At 34.6% G+C, this 19424-nt stretch overlaps 1 long non-coding RNA gene across 1 annotated transcript in view; it reads left to right on the forward strand.

Moving 5' to 3' along the window:
- Nucleotides 1-13819, forward strand: part of LOC139183581 (uncharacterized) — a 276662-nt gene extending 262843 nt beyond the window's left edge. The window contains exon 5 of the long non-coding RNA XR_011567058.1: nt 13344-13819. This is a non-coding gene — a long non-coding RNA (uncharacterized lncRNA). The remainder of the gene's footprint in view (nt 1-13343) is intronic.
- The last annotated feature ends 5605 nt before the right edge of the window (nt 13820-19424 follow it).

A 19424-nucleotide genomic window follows, 5' to 3' on the forward strand; every position in this document is an offset into this window, starting at 1 on the left:
CTGTGTATATGTGTGTATGTATATACACACATGCGAGCTCAGTCTCCCAGTTGCATCTGACTCTTTCTGATCCCATGTTTTATAGCCCACCAGACTCCTCTGTCCATGAGATTATCCCAGCAAGAATATTGCAGTGGGTTGCCATTTCTTCCTCTATAGGATCTTCCCAACCCAGTGACTGAACCTGTATCTCCTGCTACTCCTGCCTTGGCAGGCAGACTTTTTACCACTGTGCCAGCTGGGAGGCCCCTGCGTGTACACATACATACACACAATAGAATATTATTCTACTGTATTATATATATCACAAATTCTTTGTCCATTCAACCCTTGGTGGACACTTGTTTCCATGTCTTGGCTGTTGTAAATAATACTGCTAAGAAAATGTGGGTGCAGATATCTTTTGAGTTATCATTTTTGCTTCTTTATGTATATTCCCAGAAGTGGAATTTCTGGATCGTATGATAGCTCTATTTTTAATTTTTTGAGTTTCCTCAATACTGTTTTCTAAAGTGACTGTACAATAATGCCATGTTTTATCTGAAGATATCTGGCAGTATCTTGAAAAAAGAGTTTCCCACTTGTGTATATTTAGTTAAGTATTTAGTCCATTATTAAAATTTTCCTTATTTAACCTAAGTATTCAAAATTTTCCTTTATGTCTTTATAAATTATGCATTCCAGATTTTTTGGCTGGAAAGGCCTCTTTTGCTATTGACTAAAATTCAGCAACAACACCTAAACTAAATTTAGGAAGAAAACTGTTGACTACATAATATAGAAGTACAAAACATATGTTCAAATGAAGTTGAGCCATTTGTTAATAAATTTGATATTAATAAAAAGAAATTTAGGTTAATTATAAAAATAATCTAAGCTACTATATGTAGAAATATTAAAAATTCCCTATGTAAATAAAGCATTAATAATGATAGTAATTAACTTATTTTTTACTATGAGCTAAGCATTGTGTTACATATTTAGATGAAGTATCTCCTAGGGTACTCTAATTTAGATTCTCTTGTAACTTAGTTATCTAATTATATAAATCTTAAAGACACATTATTGACAAAATACTAACTAAAGAACCATGTACTGAAATTATTTAATCAGTTTGAAAATATCATAATGTCAAGGGCATCTGATACATACAGATATAGACACATGCATACATATAGATACAGATATAGACACATACATATCAGATCAGATCACTCGCTCAGTCCTGTCCAACTCTTTGCGACCCCATGAATTGCAGCACGCCAGGCCTCCCTCTCCATCACCAACTCCCGGAGTTCACTGAGACTCACGTCCATCGAGTCAGTGATGCCATCCAGCCGTCTCATCCTGTTGTCCCCTTCTCCTCCTGCCTCCAATCCCTCCCAGCATCAGAGTCTTTTCCAATGACTCAACTCTTCGCATGAAGTGGCCAAAGTACTGGAGTTTCAGCTTTAGCATCATTCCTTCCAAAGAAATCCCAGGGCTGATCTCCTTCAGAATGGACTGGTTGGATCTCCTTGCAGTCCAAGGGACTCTCAAGAGTCTTCTCCAACACCACAGTTCAAAAGCATCAATTCTTCGGCGCTCAGCCTTCTTCACAGTCCAACTCTCACATCCATACATTTCCACAGGAAAAACCATAGCCTTGACTAGATGGACCTTTGTTGGCAAAGTAATGTCTCTGCTTTTGAATATGCTATCTAGGTTGGTCATAACTTTCCTTCCAAGGAGTAAGCGTCTTTTAATTTCATGGCTGCAGTCACCATCTGTAGTGATTTTGGAGCCCAGAAAAATAAAGTCTGACACTGTTTCCACATACATATAGATAGCTGAATTCTATATTGAGGTTATTGGACTAAATCTCCTAGGCAGTGTTTTATAAGAAAAATAAAGGAAATTTATGAATATATAAAAACTAAAACTTAGAGGATAAAAGAAAAAGAGAGAAATAGTTTTCTGTATACAAGTCTTTTCTTTCTTTAGGTAAATTAATTCTCAGTTCAGTTCAGTTGCTGAGTCGTGTCTGACTCTTTGCGACCCCGTGAATCGCAGCACGCCAGGCCTCCCTATGTATTTTATTTCTTTTGTTGCCGTATAAAACAGGCTTGTTTCCTTAACTTCTCTTTCTGATTTTCCAACATTATCCTCTAGGAATGGAAGGGACTTTTGTGTGTTAATTTTATATCCTATGACCTTACTATATTCATCGACTAGCTCTAGTAATTTTCTGGTGTCATCTTTAGGATTTTCTAGGTAGAGTATCATGTAATTTGCAGACAGTGAGAATTTTACTTTTTTTCCAATCTTGATTCCTTTTATTTATTTTTCTTCTCTGATTGCTGTGGCTAGGACTTCCAAAACTATGTTGAATAGTTGTGGTAAGAGTTGGCACCCTTATCTTGTCCTGATTCTAGAGGAAATACTTGTAATTTTTCACCATTGAGGATAATATTTGCTATATTATATATGGCTTTTGTTATGTTGAGGTATGTTCCTTCTATGCCTCTTTGCTGGAGAATTTTTATCACAAATGGGTATTGGATTTTTTCAAAGGCCTTCTCTGCATCTGTTGAAATAATCATATTGTTTTTATCTTTCAATTCAATGAAATTAATATGGTGTATCATATTGATTGATTTGCAAATATTGAAGAATCCTTGCATTCCTGGAATAAAGTCCAGTTGGTCACGATGTGTGATATTTATAATGTGTGCTTGGATTCTGAAAGAATAGAAAAAGGAAAGAAGGAAGGAAAGTAAGAGGGAAGGAAAGAAGAGATTTTTAATTGTAATCACACTGAAAGCTAAATATGAAGAAAATAAATACGCTCAGAGGAATATAACGTAAAGTATTTTAGAAGGCATATGTAGGAATCCAGATTAGATGGTGTTCTAAATTTAAAAGAAAACACTAAAAAACTTTTTTTTTCAAGTTTATAAAACTGATATATTTTAAAAGGTGTACAAATAATGCTATTGCTAATAGCAATAATGACAAGATAAAATAATGACAATAATAAAAAGCAAAAAAATTCTTGTACTCAGAAGTTTCCATTTTGGTTTCCTAGTGAATGGTTAAATTCACTCTAAATTATGCATAATAAAAAGACTGGAATGACGCAAATGTGTATTTATTAGGATACACTGATTTTTTTTTTTTAATTCGAACTGTAATAGCATCAGATGCTAGTGGTTTCCTGGAAAATAGGTCACCATCATTAGATAAAGCTTTCTAACCTTACCTTTCCCTTACCTTTCAGAAATTGTTTTTTATATTTTAATTAGAGGAATGTATAGTAAATAAAGAAAGAATAACTTTTGTGCAATAAATGACATACTAATAAACACAAAAATAAGCTGATAGTTATAATGTAGTTTGTAAAAGTTAAAGTAGTGGATCAAATGCAATTAATTCAAAGAACAATGAAAGGTATTGAGTTTTATATTAGTTGTTCAGAAAAAATTTAAATTCACTGGCAGCCTTCAGTTAGTAAAGATAATAAAAAAATTTAGAAAGTGGTGTTGTGTAATGTTACTACTTTTCATGTTAGTTTTTTTTTCCTCTGTGTACATGATAAATAGTATACTGAAGCCTGAATATTGCCTTTCTACAGTTCAAGTTACTTTCACACTTTCCTTTTCTATATTGACCTCAGTACAAGTAAATTTACCTTGAAGTAGAAGCTTATATACCTGATAGACATAAAATCATGTACTTTAACTTATTTAACTGTTAGAAACTTTGTTGAAATTTGGAACATTTTATACAATAATTTATGCCAGAAGGTGGCACCAAAAGACTCAACTTCAAAACCTCGTTATTAATAAATTCATGAGATTATTCTATATTTGGATTTCTAAGTGCAGGCAAATAGCAGTGCAAATGTAGAATAAAATTATAAAGGTATTGCATACATTTCAAGGTTGTATGTTACACTGGAAAGAAGTAGTCTGTTTTGGACTTCAGATATGGCACTGCAGAGATCTAACACTGTATTTTTTTTATGCTTACTCTTACAAATGTACATGTATTTCTGAACTCTTTAAAAATAGGTACTTAAAAATTAAATCCAAATACCAAGTGTCATATCTCCTCCTCAATAAAGTATCTTTTTATTATCATATGCTTTAAATTTCTGTTATGAAACTTCAGCCATTTCAGCAAGTTTCATCACTTTGAAGTTGTATCCAGTGCCACGTTAAAGGAATAGATTTCTGAGCTTCATCAGTGTTATTGATAACGTATTATTCCTTTCACTATTCCCTTGGGAGGTAGTTAAGGTCAGTGATCAGGAGCTCAAGCTTTGCTGTACAGATGTGTGAGTTTGGGTTCTTGTTCTGCCATTTAGTAGCTGTGTGATCTTGTGGAACTTACTTAAACTCTCTCTCTCTTAGTTGAATTTGTTAATAAGCTGATTTTTGAGAGAAAAACAGTGAAACTTAAGATACACACTTAAAGTGCCTGGACAAATCCCAACACCTTATAAGCATTCATGGAACATCAAGTGGCAATGATGTTCTTTCAAAAAGAAGTTTTCCCTTCTGCAAGTTATCTTCAAATATGCCTTATTCTTAAATTCACAAATAATAAAAACTCCTTGATTAGAAATTATTAAGTGAAAACGCTATCTGATTAGCGTCTGAGCACAGAAAAATTTGTAGAATTAAAGTTTTTCCCCAATTGTCACAAATATAAAGATATAAATGTTTTAACCCACTGCTAAAAAGAAATTTTTAAAAACATTTATGCTTGAGCATACACTTCTCTATAAAATAAACCAATAGAAAAATATACAAAAAAAGCATATTTTTTCAGCAATAAGGATGAGTAAGACGTCAAGAATTCTACTGTCAGTTTAGGCAGAGAAAGAGCAAATTTGGTAAAAGAAGTAATAATAATGAGTTTCATGTGCATTGTTTAAGCTTATCTGTGGCTGCTGTAAATACATAATACATTTATCTTTGAGGCATAAACATCAAAAATAGAAACTCTTCTACTTTTGTTAAAAAAGTTGAAGGGAGAGGCAAAACTTTTGCCACTTTGTACAACTGTAGATGTGTTATACAATTGAGGAATAATTGTACTTAGTTAATCACTACTTGCAAAACATATTTGCTAAGCAAAGGCCAGGTTCAATGCAGGATACTGGATGCTTGGGGCTAGTGCACTGGGACGACCCAGAGGGATGGTATGGGGAGGGAGGAGGGAGGAGGGTTCAAGATGGGGAGCACATGTATACCTGTGATGGATTCATTTTGATATTTGGCAAAACTAATACAATTATGTAAAATTTAAAAATAAAATAAAATTTAAAAAAAAGTAGCTAAAATTTTCCTTAAAAGATAATTTAATCTGTCAGTCTCAAGAAAACACAACTGCCTTAATTTGTCTCCATAAAAATAAGATAATAATGATACAAACATAAACAAGGGACATAAGCCAAATAACTCTATCACAACAAAGAACTGAAGAACTACTTCTACAATAAAAACATAATGATTTATAACCCTGGCAAATTGTAACCTCATCAGCCTTTGTGTCTGTACTAGAAATTTCTAAATTCAAAACACCTTTATTACCATAGCATAGAAAACCAAAGTTCATTGTTGATTATCACATGACTTACAAATCAAGTTTATAACCTATTTTTTCTTATCGGTAAGACAGCAGGCCTTGAATTAGTGTTAGTCTGATCTCATGAGGTAAAGAGAGCTATCTAAAATAACTATTCTTAGTTCAAATTGACTTTTGAAAGCTTCTTTTTGAAACAATCACATTACTCTGCCATGTGACCTGTTGTTAATTATGGAAAGTTTGCATATGTCTACAAATAAATGTTTGAAATACACATATTGATATATGTATATATGTAATATATATATATATATATATATATATTAGATCTAGGCCCTTAAATCTATTTCTCACTTTCACTGTATAATCATAAGGGATTTGATTTAGGTTATACCTGGATGGTCTAGTGGTTTTCCCTACTTTCTTCAATTTAAGTCTGAATTTGGTAATAAGGAGTTCATGACCTCAGCTACAGTCAGCTCCTGGTCTTGTTTTGTTTTGTTTTGTTTTTTTCTAATTTTATTTTATTTTTAAACTTTACATAATTGTATTAGTTTTGCCAAATATCAAAATGAATCTGCCACAGGTATACATGTGTTCCCCATCCCGAACCCTCCTCCCTCCTCCCTCCCCATACCATCCCTCTGGGCCGTCCCAGTGCACCAGCCCCAAGCATCTAGCATCGTGCATTGAACCTGGACTGGCAACTCGTTTCCTACATGATATTTTACATGTTTCATTGCCATTCTCCCAAATCTTCCCACCCTCTCCCTCTCCCACAGAGTCCATAAGACTGTTCTATACATCAGTGTCTCTTTTGCTGTCTCGAGCTTCCCCATCTTTGGCTGCAAAGAATATAATCAATCTGATTTCGGTGTTGACCATCTGGTGGTGTCCATGTGTAGAGTCTTCTCTTGTGTTGTTGGAAGAGGGTGTTTGCTATGACCAGTGCATTTTCTTGGCACAACTCTATTAGTCTTTGCCCTGCTTCATTACATATTCCAAGGCCAAATTTGCCTGTCCAGGTGTTTCTTGACTTCCTACTTTTACATTCCAGTTCCCTATAATGAAAAGGACATCTTTTTTGGTGTTAGTTCTAAAAGGTCTTGTAGGTCTTCATAGAACCATTCAACTTCAGCTTCTTCAGCGTTACTGGTTGGGGCATAGACTTGGATTACTGTGATATTGAATGGTTTGCCTTGGAAACGAACAGAGATCATTCTGTCATTTTTGAGATTGCATACAAGTACTGCATTTTGGACTCTTTTGTTGACCATAATGGCCACTCCATTTCTTCTGAGGGATTCCTGCCTGCAGTAGTAGATATAATGGTCATCTGAGTTAAATTCACCCATTCCAGTTCATTTGAGTTTGCTGATTCCTAAAATGTCGACATTCACTCTTGCCATCTCTTGTTTGACCACTTCCAATTTGCCTTGATTCATGGACCTGACATTCCAGGTTCCTAAGCAATGTTGCTCTTTACAGCATCGGACCTTGCTTCTATCACCAGTCACATCCACAGTTGGAGAAGACTCTTGAGAGTCCCTTGGACTGCAAGGAGATCCAACCAGTCCATTCTGAAGGAGATCAGCCCTGGGATTTCTTTGGAAGGAATGATGCTAAAGCTGAAACTCCAGTACTTTGGCCACCTCATGCGAAGAGTTGACTCATTGGAAAAGACTCTGATGCTGGGAGGGATTGGGGGCAGGAGGAGAAGGGGACGGCAGAGGATGAGACAGCTGGATTACATCACTGACTTGATGGATGTGAGTCTCAGTGAACTCCAGGAGTTGGTGATGGACAGGGAGGCCTGGCGTGCTGTGATTCATGGGGTTGCAAAGAATCTGACATGACTGAGCAACTGAACCGACTGAATTAAATATATAAATATATATATATATATATATATATATATATATATATATATATATATCACTCAGTCACTCAGTCATGGTTGGCTCTTTGCGACCTCATGGACTGCAGCACGCCAGGCTTCCCTGTCCATCACCAACACACAGAGATTGCTCAAACTCATGTCCATCAAGTCCGTGATGCCATACAACCATCTCATCCTCTGTTGTCCCTTTCTCCTCCTGCTTTCAATCTTTCCCAGCATCAGTCTTTTCCAATAGTCAGATATTTGCATTCAGGTGGCCAAAGTATTGGAGTTTCAGCTTCAGGATCAGTCCTTCCAATGAATATTCAGGAGTGACCTCCTTTCGGATGGCCTGGTTGGATCTCCTTGCATTCCAAAGGATTCTCAAGAGTCTTCTGAAATGCCACAGTTCAAAAGCATCAATTCTATGCTATGTATTTAACAATTAACTATGAACACACTGTTTTATACTTTCCTTGACTTACTTTGCTTATGGACTCCTATAATCAACTTTATGTAAGTATTATATTCTCAAATACATTTGTATACTTTTTTGGAAATCACTTTAAAGCCTAAAAAGGTGTATTCTATTTGAATTGGCTTAGGAATTAAAAAATAATAAAATATTGACAAATAACTGAAATCACATTATTATTGTTTTAAAATGATTTATACTTCAGAGAAGAAAAATGTCTGGCCTTAACTGGAAAAGGCTTTGTGGGAGAGGATGATACTTGGTGGTCATTAAAAACAAAAACTGTGAATAGATGACTAAAACCCTGGGAATGTCCCTGGTGAAAATGTACCACACTAGAGCTTGGTTAAGCTGCCTGAGAAATAGTGGAAAATATCATCACTCACGTACAGCAAAATCTTATTATGCCAGATCATGAAAGCCAGGAGAGATTAGTAGATTTAATAAATTAAATAATAGTATAAAATTATGTACATAGGAGAGCAGTAGGAAGAAGGCAATAATTTATAAATATATGAACAAACTTCAGGCCGAGAGTTAAAAAAAGGAATGCTGTAAATAATAATAATGTATTCACACAACCAATATTTGAAACTAATTCCAAGAGACTAAATGGTTCAGTGAGGAAGAGCAGACACTTTTGGTGGGAGTGTTTAAGATCATATTCTTAGGAGATCATGCATGTTTAGGCCAGCATCTGGATTAAGTAGACCATTCTGTCAGTGGTTAATATGCCTAGCAGAGATAGAGCTAGACTCATACCTGTGAGGCTGGTAAGTTGCAGAGTAATAAATCTGCCCCAGGCTAGTTCTTTCTAACCACATTGTTCCTTTTACTGAATGACAGGAGACCAGTTTATTGTAGAAGTTAACAGGAATTTCAAGGATTGGATGGTTAACAATATACAAGTCACAGTTCTGTATAATTTAAAGATTAACATTTAGATGTGGCATTTGGTCACTGGATTTATTGGAGAGAATTTGACTATAGGAAATCTTAGAAATCTTAATGGTTGTGAAAAATATAAATAGAAATTTGATTGAGAGAACACAATCACAGAAAAAGTATCTTAGAAAAAATAAGGAAAAAAGATATTATATAGTAGCTAGAAAAAAAATCAAGATTTTCTATTTTTCATCTTGGGTATGAACCTCTGAGAAGAATCCCATGAACCACTAATACTCTGTGTGGTTCACACTGCTTACAACACATGTGGAGTTTGTATTTGCTATTCCCTCTGTCTGAAATATGGTTCTTCATCATGCTCTTCATTCAAGTCCCTTTTATAACACTCCACTCACAAAGACTAAGATTGTGAAAACTTCAATTTTCCAAGAAGGTCACTGATGGTGACTCAGTCTTTGAAAGCAGGGCAACTCCTCCTTCAATGCCTTGTTCCCAGGCCCATTTATTCTACCTGTTGGAATGACAGAACCATAAAATGTCCATTGATTTAAGGAATATTCTGCACCATGAAAGATAAGACACCAGTCTCATGTAATACAGTATTCAAGCTGGTGCTTTTGCTACATTGTCAAGAGGCTCTCCCATTGCTTTTTCAGGATGGAACTCTGGATAGTATAGCGTTTTCTGTGACCAGTGTATTCATGGCATTGTACCCACTGCAGCACCACATTCTCCATAAAATAGATTGCTCAAGTATGAGGGATACTAAGAGAAATCATGATGTAGTAAATGAGACTTCTGTGAGCCTCTGATAGTGATGCTGGGTGAAATCTGTGTTCAGGTGAGGCAAACTTATAACTGTAATATATACAAACACAATTAGGATGAAATGCTATTATTTCCAGGGTGGAAGGGATGCACTTTCATCAACTGGTCACAAAGACATTGGTTGGTCTCTTAAAAGACCATGGCATTAACCTTTGCTGCTGGTAAGACAATGCTCAGTATGAATAGTAGACCATCAGCTTTGATGAGATAAAGTTATTGCTGTTACACATTAAATGTAGGGAATACTTTAATAGAAAACATGATAAAAGACAACATTAAGAGAATATGTAAACTACAATCAAGCATATGACTACTAAAACACAGAAAATATATATAGATGGTAAAGAATCCACCTGCAATGTATGAGACCTGGGTTTGATCCCTGGGCTGGAAAGACCCCCCTGGAGGAGGGCATGGCAATCCACTCCAGTATTCTTACCCAGAGAACCCCCATATACAGAGGAGCCTGGTGGGCTATAGTCCATGAGGTCGCAAAGAGTCAGACACGACTGAGCAACTAAGCACAGCACACATACATATGTTTATGTATGTGTATTTATGTATATATGTAAAGTTAGTGTTAGTTTAGGAATACGGAAAGGTGGTAGTAAAAATCAAAAGAAATTCATGGAAATTATATAAACTATATGTGGATAGAGTGGAAACAAAAGCAAAAGGACTGAGCAGAAGCTTCAATTACTTATACCTATTTCATTTATTTATATCTTTGCTGGTGGCTCCATGGTAAAGAATCTGCCTGCCAATGCAGGAGACACAAGAGATGTGGGTTCAATTTCTGGGTTGGGAAGACCCCCCCTGGAGAAGGAAATAGCAACTCAGTCCAGTATTCCTGTCTGGGGAATCCCAGGGACAAAGAGTCCTGGTGGACTACAGTTCATGGGGTTGCAGACAAGTCAGACAGGACTTAGTGACTAAACAACACTTTATTACATAGTTCATAATATTTTAGAGACACTGCTTGATAATCCATTGTGAATTTAGATAGCTTTTTTGTTTAGATAGCCTTTGTTTCCAGTGATCTTGTTAGTTTTATTAGTAATAGTAATGTCTTACATTTAAATAGAATGTAGCACACTTCATACTTATGTATCCTTATATGAAACTTGGATGAAACCATAGGAGTCACATAAACAGATTTTTTCAGAACCAAAGGAGCTAGGAATAACAGGAAATTATTTTGATGGAAATATTAGAATCAAAAATAACTAACAGGCAGGAAGAGTGGGCTATTGCAGAAAGAATTAAGCAGTGGGTTTAGAGAGAAAGAACTGACAGCACAAGGCATCATTCTAAATAGTCCCTATGGAAATGGAAACTAAACTGTTCAGCAACAGACTCCGTCTTATCTTATTTTCTTATATATCTTACAAACAATAATCGATTAAGCTATACTATGTATTATTAGCATGAGGAATGTGTGAACTTGCTATGATAGGTTTTGACTCCTTTAATAGAAATACAGCACAGAAAAGCATATAACTATTAATATGCAAATTATATTATGCCTCTGGCCAGGTCCATTTTACTTCTCAGGTTACATCTACAATATTGTGTAAAATTGTCTGAGTCATAAGATGATGTTAAATATAAGAAACATAAGTGACATAAGAAAGATATTAAAATTGTAGAGCATCATTTTGCTCATATATTTTTAAGAAACTATATCCATTAATCTGCTGATACTTAGAGTTTATCATTATTTCCAATTAAATCTAATTTTTTAATTAAAAATAAAATTTTAAAGATATATTTGAAAATAGTACAGTTCAATAAAATCCAATATAACCATGACTTAGGTTAAACAATTATTAAGATTGTATAATATTTACTTATTCACTTCTATTTATATGAATCATTTGAGAGCATAATTGCATCACTGGTGCAATAAACATGAACTTGGGCAAACTCCAGGAGATGGTTAGGGACAAAGAGGCCTGGTGTGCTGCAGTCCATGGAGTCACAAAGAGTCGGACACGACAGGGCAGTTGAACAACAAATCACTTATTATGTAATTCCATTCCTATAAACTTCTGCATTGATCTCTGTAAAACCTTACAATCAACATATTATTACCATAAATTATAAAAGTGACAGTTAGAGATGATACTGATATTTGAAAATATATTTTATGGTATAATTGTCAATTCTCAAATACATACAGATTTCTTATCTCATTCTTCTTTCTTATATTTTTCTGTGTGAATAACATATGAACACAATGGTTTGTCCTATAAAAATGTACCATTAAACATATGAAAATAACATTTAAGATTATCAAAGTACACATCTTTTTTTTTTTCATAGAAATTAACATGGTAGAAAGAAACATAACAAACTTTTAAGGGAAAAATTCATGAGGCACAATGAAGAATACTAAAATGTTTATTAAAAAAAAAAAAAACCTCCCCAGAGAAATAGTTCTTTAAATCTTTAAAAACCATCGCCTTAGTGTGATTATGTGTCTGCATGTTAAGCTTTTATTTACTAATTCATATTTTAATTTCAAGTTTAAATCAATAAACATCAAGACTCTAACTTTCCTACCTCCTTGTTCCATCACTGAAATTTCCATAACCTCTTACTTATGTTACCCACATGGAAATCTGAAAATATTCATTGGTCTGGGTAGTGGTAGAACAGAGTCATCAGCACACCATAAACAGTCAAGTTTACTGAATTTTTGTCCCTCAGAATACAGATGTAAAAGAAGCACCCAGAACTGTAGTTGGAATTAAAATGTTTGTAGTGTATCAATGATAAATAGTGTTTGCTTCTAGAGAAATGGAGCTGAAATAAAAGTGCTTTAAAATATAACTAAATTTTTAGGCAGGAAGCTCAGGACTAGTTGTGTGTCTCAACAACGTCACTGTCCTCTGTCGAACCCATCTGTAGTATTCAAGTTTCTTTCTACTCAACAAGATCAATACTATAGTATTAACCACTAATTCCTAATTATACTCAGGGAAAAATAAGTGAAGGGGAGTGAGAAGGAATGAAGCTGCTCTTCGTCAAAGTGCCATTCAATGACTGCAGTATATGTTCTGACTACTCGTTTTTTCAAAGGAAAGCCAAGAAATTAAAGACTTTTTTATTGCTGAATTTATTCATATATTCTTATATCTATCATTACATTTTGTGTTACTGAAGTAAAAGGAGAGAACTGTCAATAGATAATGTGCAATCTCTGTCGTATTTCCCACATAAAGAACGTTTCAAATGCCCATGGATAAACATCATTTGAAAATGTTGGGAAGCTAGATTAATACATTTGAAAAAATTCTTTTTAAACTTACCCATAATATTTTTTTGTATTTCTTGAATACAAAAATTGAGATTTTAATGATATATAATGTAACATTCTATCAATGCCACAATAAGAAATGTTCATTTCAATTCAAATCAGAATAATAAGCTTTTGAATAATAAGAATGACCAATTTGAAATGACCTTTTATAAATTGATTTTATATAATCAATAGTAATTTTAGGAAAATAATTGCATTATGCCCCTTACAAGGAAATGCTAAATATAGCCTTTAATATTTTGGTTTAATTTTGTTACCAAGGATTTAATATGAAAAGAATGTATTTTCTTTTAAAATTGAGGATAATTATTCAAATTGCAATAATGGAATTTATTTTCTTATCTTTCATATCTTAGGTACATATCTAAGACTGATGTGCTGAACCAAAGGAACATAATTAAATCGCATATATTAGTCACAGGTATGTTAAGTTACTTGTGTCAGACTTTTTATAAAACTTATTTTATTAATGAAATCTTTCATTGTCATAATACCTTTATATATTTTCTGTCTTTCCAATTCTATTTGAATTTTCTCAATGTAAATACTGAGCTTTCTCTTAACACACAAGTATTCAAGTCAGCACTTTCAGCATCTCTAATGCTTCCAGTTGTAAGAGAATATGCACAGCATGGCTAAGCAGCCAGCTTAATCTTAAGATGGCCATCACTTCCCTGGCCATTCCCTGGCCCATATGCAAGTTTCAGTTGTACTTTCTTTGACCACAGTCAACCTCACCACTGTGAGAAAAAAAGGACTTGAAATATTTGGGAGAGCAGGAGTTGATAAAGGAAGAAAAAAAGGTGATGAGAGAAGAGTAGTAGGGTAAAAAGAAGAAAAGAGGAAGAAAAAAATGGAAAACAAAATTCAAAGTTTCAAGTAAAATATCCTAAATTTACTTCCATTTCAGGTCTTATTAATCTATTAAAGTATTTTTTTAAGTTTTTATGATAACCTTAAGGTTGAGTTTGATAATGAAACTGCAGCTCAACTTTCGTTATTGGAAAATGAAATCCAAGCAAGAAAGACCATGTCAGAATATTTTTTTTATTTTTTTCCTTTTCAGAACAATACCACAGGCATTATTATCCATAACTAAGTCAAGTACCTGGTGAGGGATCAGCTGAGTAACAGAGACTTAAACAATGTAGCCTGAAATGATTCTGTGAGTAGTCTGCTTATACTTAAAGAGACATGGCAGAAAAGAAACAATAAGTAGGAGGTCAAATATTCATTCACTTGGCTGGACTCCTCTTTCAGACGTGTTTGTGAAGTCCACGTTTACTCCCAATGACATGTACAGAGCAGCTGCTTGAAGGCATTGACTGGTTTCTGCACCTGCTGAGTTAATCTCAAAATGTCCATTTTGCTGCCCCTTTGCTATAGCAATGAAGTATTTTTCTACCTTGATAACTGGTTAATCATACACCCAAATCTATAGCTCTAGCTTTTTTTTCTCACTGTTTCTCACTTTTCAGTCATAGGTACTGCCATTTGATGTCAACTTTTAGGTGATAATTTCAAGTATACTCTCATTTATGCTTTTTCTGTAAGGATGTTATGTGTAAAATCTGCTGCTTAAGTAAGTGACTTACAGACAATTACATTGAAAAGTTCACAGAGAACCTGTGGTTTTAAAACCCTGAAACAGCCCATGCTGTTGCCCTGCCTCACTTCAGTCTTCATTGTGAATGAAATTTTTCTTCATGGCTTTTGATTATGCCTTCAAATGTGATTCGTCAACAGAGACCCATTCATTGACGTCAAGGAGTGCTCATCTGAGAAATAGTGACAGAACATGCAGACTAATGAGGAGTCTTAACATAATAGGAAAGGCAAATATGTAAAACTTGAAAGGAATGAAGATTATTTATTAAGCAAATCACAAATTTAAATAGTGTTTGACTCTAATGTTTACCATATAGCAGAAACAGGAATTTATATTAATTTAGAGCTATTTGCTATTTTATGTAGTTATTATTTATAAATATAAGTGGTGACCATATTCAGATATTCAGTGATATTCCATGAAAAGTTTATGATTACTTTTCTTTATATAACCTTCAGTTTATTCTATTTAATTAAGCAATCTTTTTTTTTTTTTTTTTTTTACTAAGGTAACTAAGTACCTCTTTGGCTGGGGAGATAATAATTACAATAGCATTTAAAAGTATTAAAATATAATAGTTTTTTATTAAAGCTAAGTTGTATTCTGCCACTCAGTGTATCTGGCTTTACAAGAAAATGATTATTATTTTAAAAAGCCAAAAATAGTGAAAATAGCTTGCATTCATACCTTACTTACAGAGGTTTTAGAAGAAGCATTCTCTCAAGAATAGTAAGTGGGACCAGTAGAATGACCTAAGACACTTAACATGTCTGTGCTCAGTTGTTCAGATTTCTACATCAGTATCCCATCTGTCATTTTAAATGAAATTACTACTTCTGTGAGATACATATGTTAAAACTTCTACCCAGGAAAAACAAAAGAAATTATTGCTTCTGGGAATTTTACGCCAGTGAAAAGTTTAAAGGAAGTCATACCTTATTTTGAAGGCATGAAAAGATCATTTTATACATAAAACCCAATAATTTATATTCATTAAATAATGGGAGGATATATATAGGTTTTTCATGACTCAGTTATTGGATATCTAAATTAAATTATGTATTCATTTATTATATAAAAAAATTAGATTGAATGCAGTACAATGTTTCTTATTAAAGCTTTTCTCTTCAACAAATCATAGTTTAAGGTAACCATTAACCTGTTAAGTCTAAGCATTTCTATTACTGAATGCAGACCCTGGCCTTTATTAAGTATTCTCAGGGCGCATATACTATCGCATTGGTTCCCAGGCTTAGCTAAACATTAGAAGCACTTGAGGAAATTTTGAAGATTCTGGTACCAATTAAATCTTTATATGGGGGGAGTTACTTTGGGGAAGTATTTGTAAGGTTTCCCTTACAAATTATATGATTATAATGTGAAGCCAGAGTGGAGAATCACTGTGCTATAAAATATCCTAAATGAATCATGACCAGGGTCTCTCTGTTCTTTATCAGGATGCTCAATATAGGTAAATTCACTTACCAATGATATCATCAGATAATACATAAATGAGAGTGGTGAGGCAAAGTGCATGAACTGTATACTCTTATGCTGTTCAAATGTACCTCCTTCTGAAGATGTCACAGTTATCTCAAACTTTTAGTGCCTTTGTAGTTTCTCTGGAATCTTAAAGCACTTGATTTTTCTTCAACAAGTATTCAATAAAATTGTATGGAAACATACCATGTAACAAATACTCTACTATTTCTTCCACAGTCTAATTATTGTACCTTGATATCTATCCTTTAAATTAAATATCTAACATCTCAAATAAAATTGTAGTCATCTGGAAGGCATGGATATGCATTATATCTCTACAAAGTAGCATAATAGAGTGGAACAGCATAGACTTTGTTGTGGAACTATATGGAATATGAAAGCAGACATATATGAGTAAGTATCCCAGTTTTGCTACTGTGGAGACTCAGAAAAAATCATTTACTTGAACAGTGGTTATCTGGGTTATAAAATATAAATGACAAATTACTTCATCCAAAAGCCACGAAGATGAAGTGATATATCAAATGTGAAATACCTACCATAGATCTGAGCATGAAAACCAAGCATTTGTACACCTTTCCATTTATATAACAAACATTTGAGTGCTTGTTCTATAACAGTCACTTTTTTAGATGTTAATAAGCACACTGAGGTAAATCAAAACATACTGAATCTCTGCCCTGATGGTGCTTAAATTCTTATGTTGGACTCAGATAGTAATAAAAGAAATAAGTACATATATTTTATGAAGAAAGTAAAGCAGGGTAAGGAAAGGATACTTTTAGAGAATATTGTATTACATAGGTTGGTTAGTGAAGGACTTTTTTTATTTTTTATTTTTTTCTTCTTCCAGTTTTATTGAGATATAATCAGCATAAAACACTATATAAGCTTAAGAAGTATGGCATTATGATTATTATACATCATAAAATATTTTAAGTTTAATGAACATCCATCATCTCATAGATACAAAATTAAAGAAATAGAACAAATGTTTTCTTTGTAATAAGAATTCTTGTATTTACTCTTAATAATGTTTGTATATAGCACTTTTCAACAAATGAAATAACACAAAGGAGAAGTTAAAGCATGCATCTTTGAGAACAATTTTCCTCAGGGAAGAAAGAAGAAATGATATAAGATCCCTGCCAATGAATGAAATCCACATTTTTCAAATAACAAAAAGGAGATTACAACAACTTAAGTGTATCAAGGAAGGCACAAAATAAATATGACATGAAAAGTAGAAAGTTCACCAAGGGTGGCTTATATGAATTTATAATAAATGTGTGTGGTAGGTGGAGTAATAATCCTCAAGAACATCCACATCCCACTCCTCAGAATTGTGGATATTTTGTCATATGGTATGGGGGAATTAATATTTAAAATAGTATTAAGTTTATTAGTCAGATGACTGCAAGCTGAATTTTCTGAGTGGAATCAACATAATGGCAATGGTCTTTAAATATGGAAGAAGAAGGCAGAAGAGTCAGGGTCAGGGCGCTGTAGCATGAAAAAGACTTGACTGGCCATTGCTGGCTTTGGACATGCAAGGAGGACATAAGCCAAGGATATGAGCAGCCTTTGGTGGTAGTTTGATCGTTAAGTTGTGCCAAATTCTTTGCGACCCAGTGAGCAGTAGCCTGCCAGGTTCCCCTGTCTACGGGTTTCCCCAGGCAAGAATACTGGAGTGGGTTGCCATTTCCTTCTCCAGGGGATATTTTCAACCCAGGGATCAAACCTGGGTCTCCTGCATTGCAGGCAGATTCTTTACCAACTGAGCTACAAGGGAAGCCCTAGAAGCTTTTAGAAGCTTCTAAATCAGCCTTTAGAAGCTGGAAAAGCCAAAGAAGCAGATTTTTCCCTAGAGCCTCCGCAAGAAGCACACAAGTACACCCACTTTGATATTAGCCCAGTGAAACCTGTTTCAGACACCTGAACTCCCAAATTGACATAGTAAATCCACACTGTTTTCAGCTACTAAGCATGTAGTCATTTTTTTACAACAGCAGATACCTAATACAATATGGTGAAGATGACTCTGGTGAGTCCAGAAAGGAATAGGACCTTATCTGATTAACACTTTAAGAAAGGCATTCAACTACTGTGAAGGTGACATGTAGGAAACAAGAGTGGAAGCAGAAAAGTAAGGTAGGTATTTCAATAGTTCAGGGGAGAGGTCATGGGCATTTGAACTTGGGTAGGACAGGTTACGGAGAAGGCAATGGCACCCCTTCCCTTTCACTTCCCTTTCACTTTTCACTTTCGTACATTGGAGAAGGAAATGGCAACCCACTCCAGTGTTCTTTCCTGGAGAATACCAGGAATGGCGGAGCCTGGTGGGCTGCTGTCTATGGGGTCACACAGAGTCGGGCACGACTGAAGTGACTTAGCAGCAGCAGCAGCAGCAGGACAGGTTATAGTAAGAAGAAAGTTCAGTTTCATTTTGGTAGCAAAAGAGACAGAATTTGCTGATGGATTTGATGCAAGATGCCTTGTTTTGGGATTCCCTAGCAGCTCAGACGGTAAAGAGTCTGGCTGTAATGAGGGAAAAGCAAGTTCAGTCCCTGGGTTGGAGAGATACCCTGGAGAAAAAAAATGGCAACCCACTCCAGTATTCTTGCCTGGAAAATCCCATGAATGGATGAGCCTGGTGGTCTAAAGTCCATAGGGTCATAAAGAGTTGGACACAACTGAGCAACTTCACTTTCACTTTTTGATACAAGATATGATAATAATGAGGAATCTTAAATATATTAAAAATGCTTTGACCAGTAAGATGAATTGGGGAATTATTTATTGAGATGAATTTGTAGGGAGACCTTTTCTACTGTACCTTTAGCACAAAATATGTTAACCACCCAGTAAAATTCAATATATGTTTAATGAAAAACAATAAAAATGCTGATGAAGATGATGATAATGACACTGTAAATGGTAATGATGCAAAGTGATAATACTGATGTTGAAAAAGATGAGAAGAAAAATATAACCTTAATGGGCTTCTACTGAAATTAAAAATAAGCATATTCAGTTCAGTTCAGTTCAGTCACTCAGTCATGTCCGACTCTTTGTGACCCCATGAATCGCAGCATGCCCAGCCTCCCTGTCCATCACCAACTCCTGGAGTTCACTCAGACTCACATCCATCAAGTCAGTGATGCCATCCAGCCATCTGTTCTCTGTCGTCCCCTTCTCCTCTTGCCCCCAATCCCTCCCAGCATCAGAGTCTTTTCCAATGAGTCAACTCTTCACATGAGGTGGCCAAAGTATTGGAGTTTCAGCTTTAGCATCATTCCTTCCAAAGAAATCCCAGGGCTGATCT

Source organism: Bos indicus, chromosome 6, assembly GCF_029378745.1.
Source record: "Bos indicus isolate NIAB-ARS_2022 breed Sahiwal x Tharparkar chromosome 6, NIAB-ARS_B.indTharparkar_mat_pri_1.0, whole genome shotgun sequence".
Taxonomy (NCBI): domain Eukaryota; kingdom Metazoa; phylum Chordata; class Mammalia; order Artiodactyla; family Bovidae; genus Bos; species Bos indicus.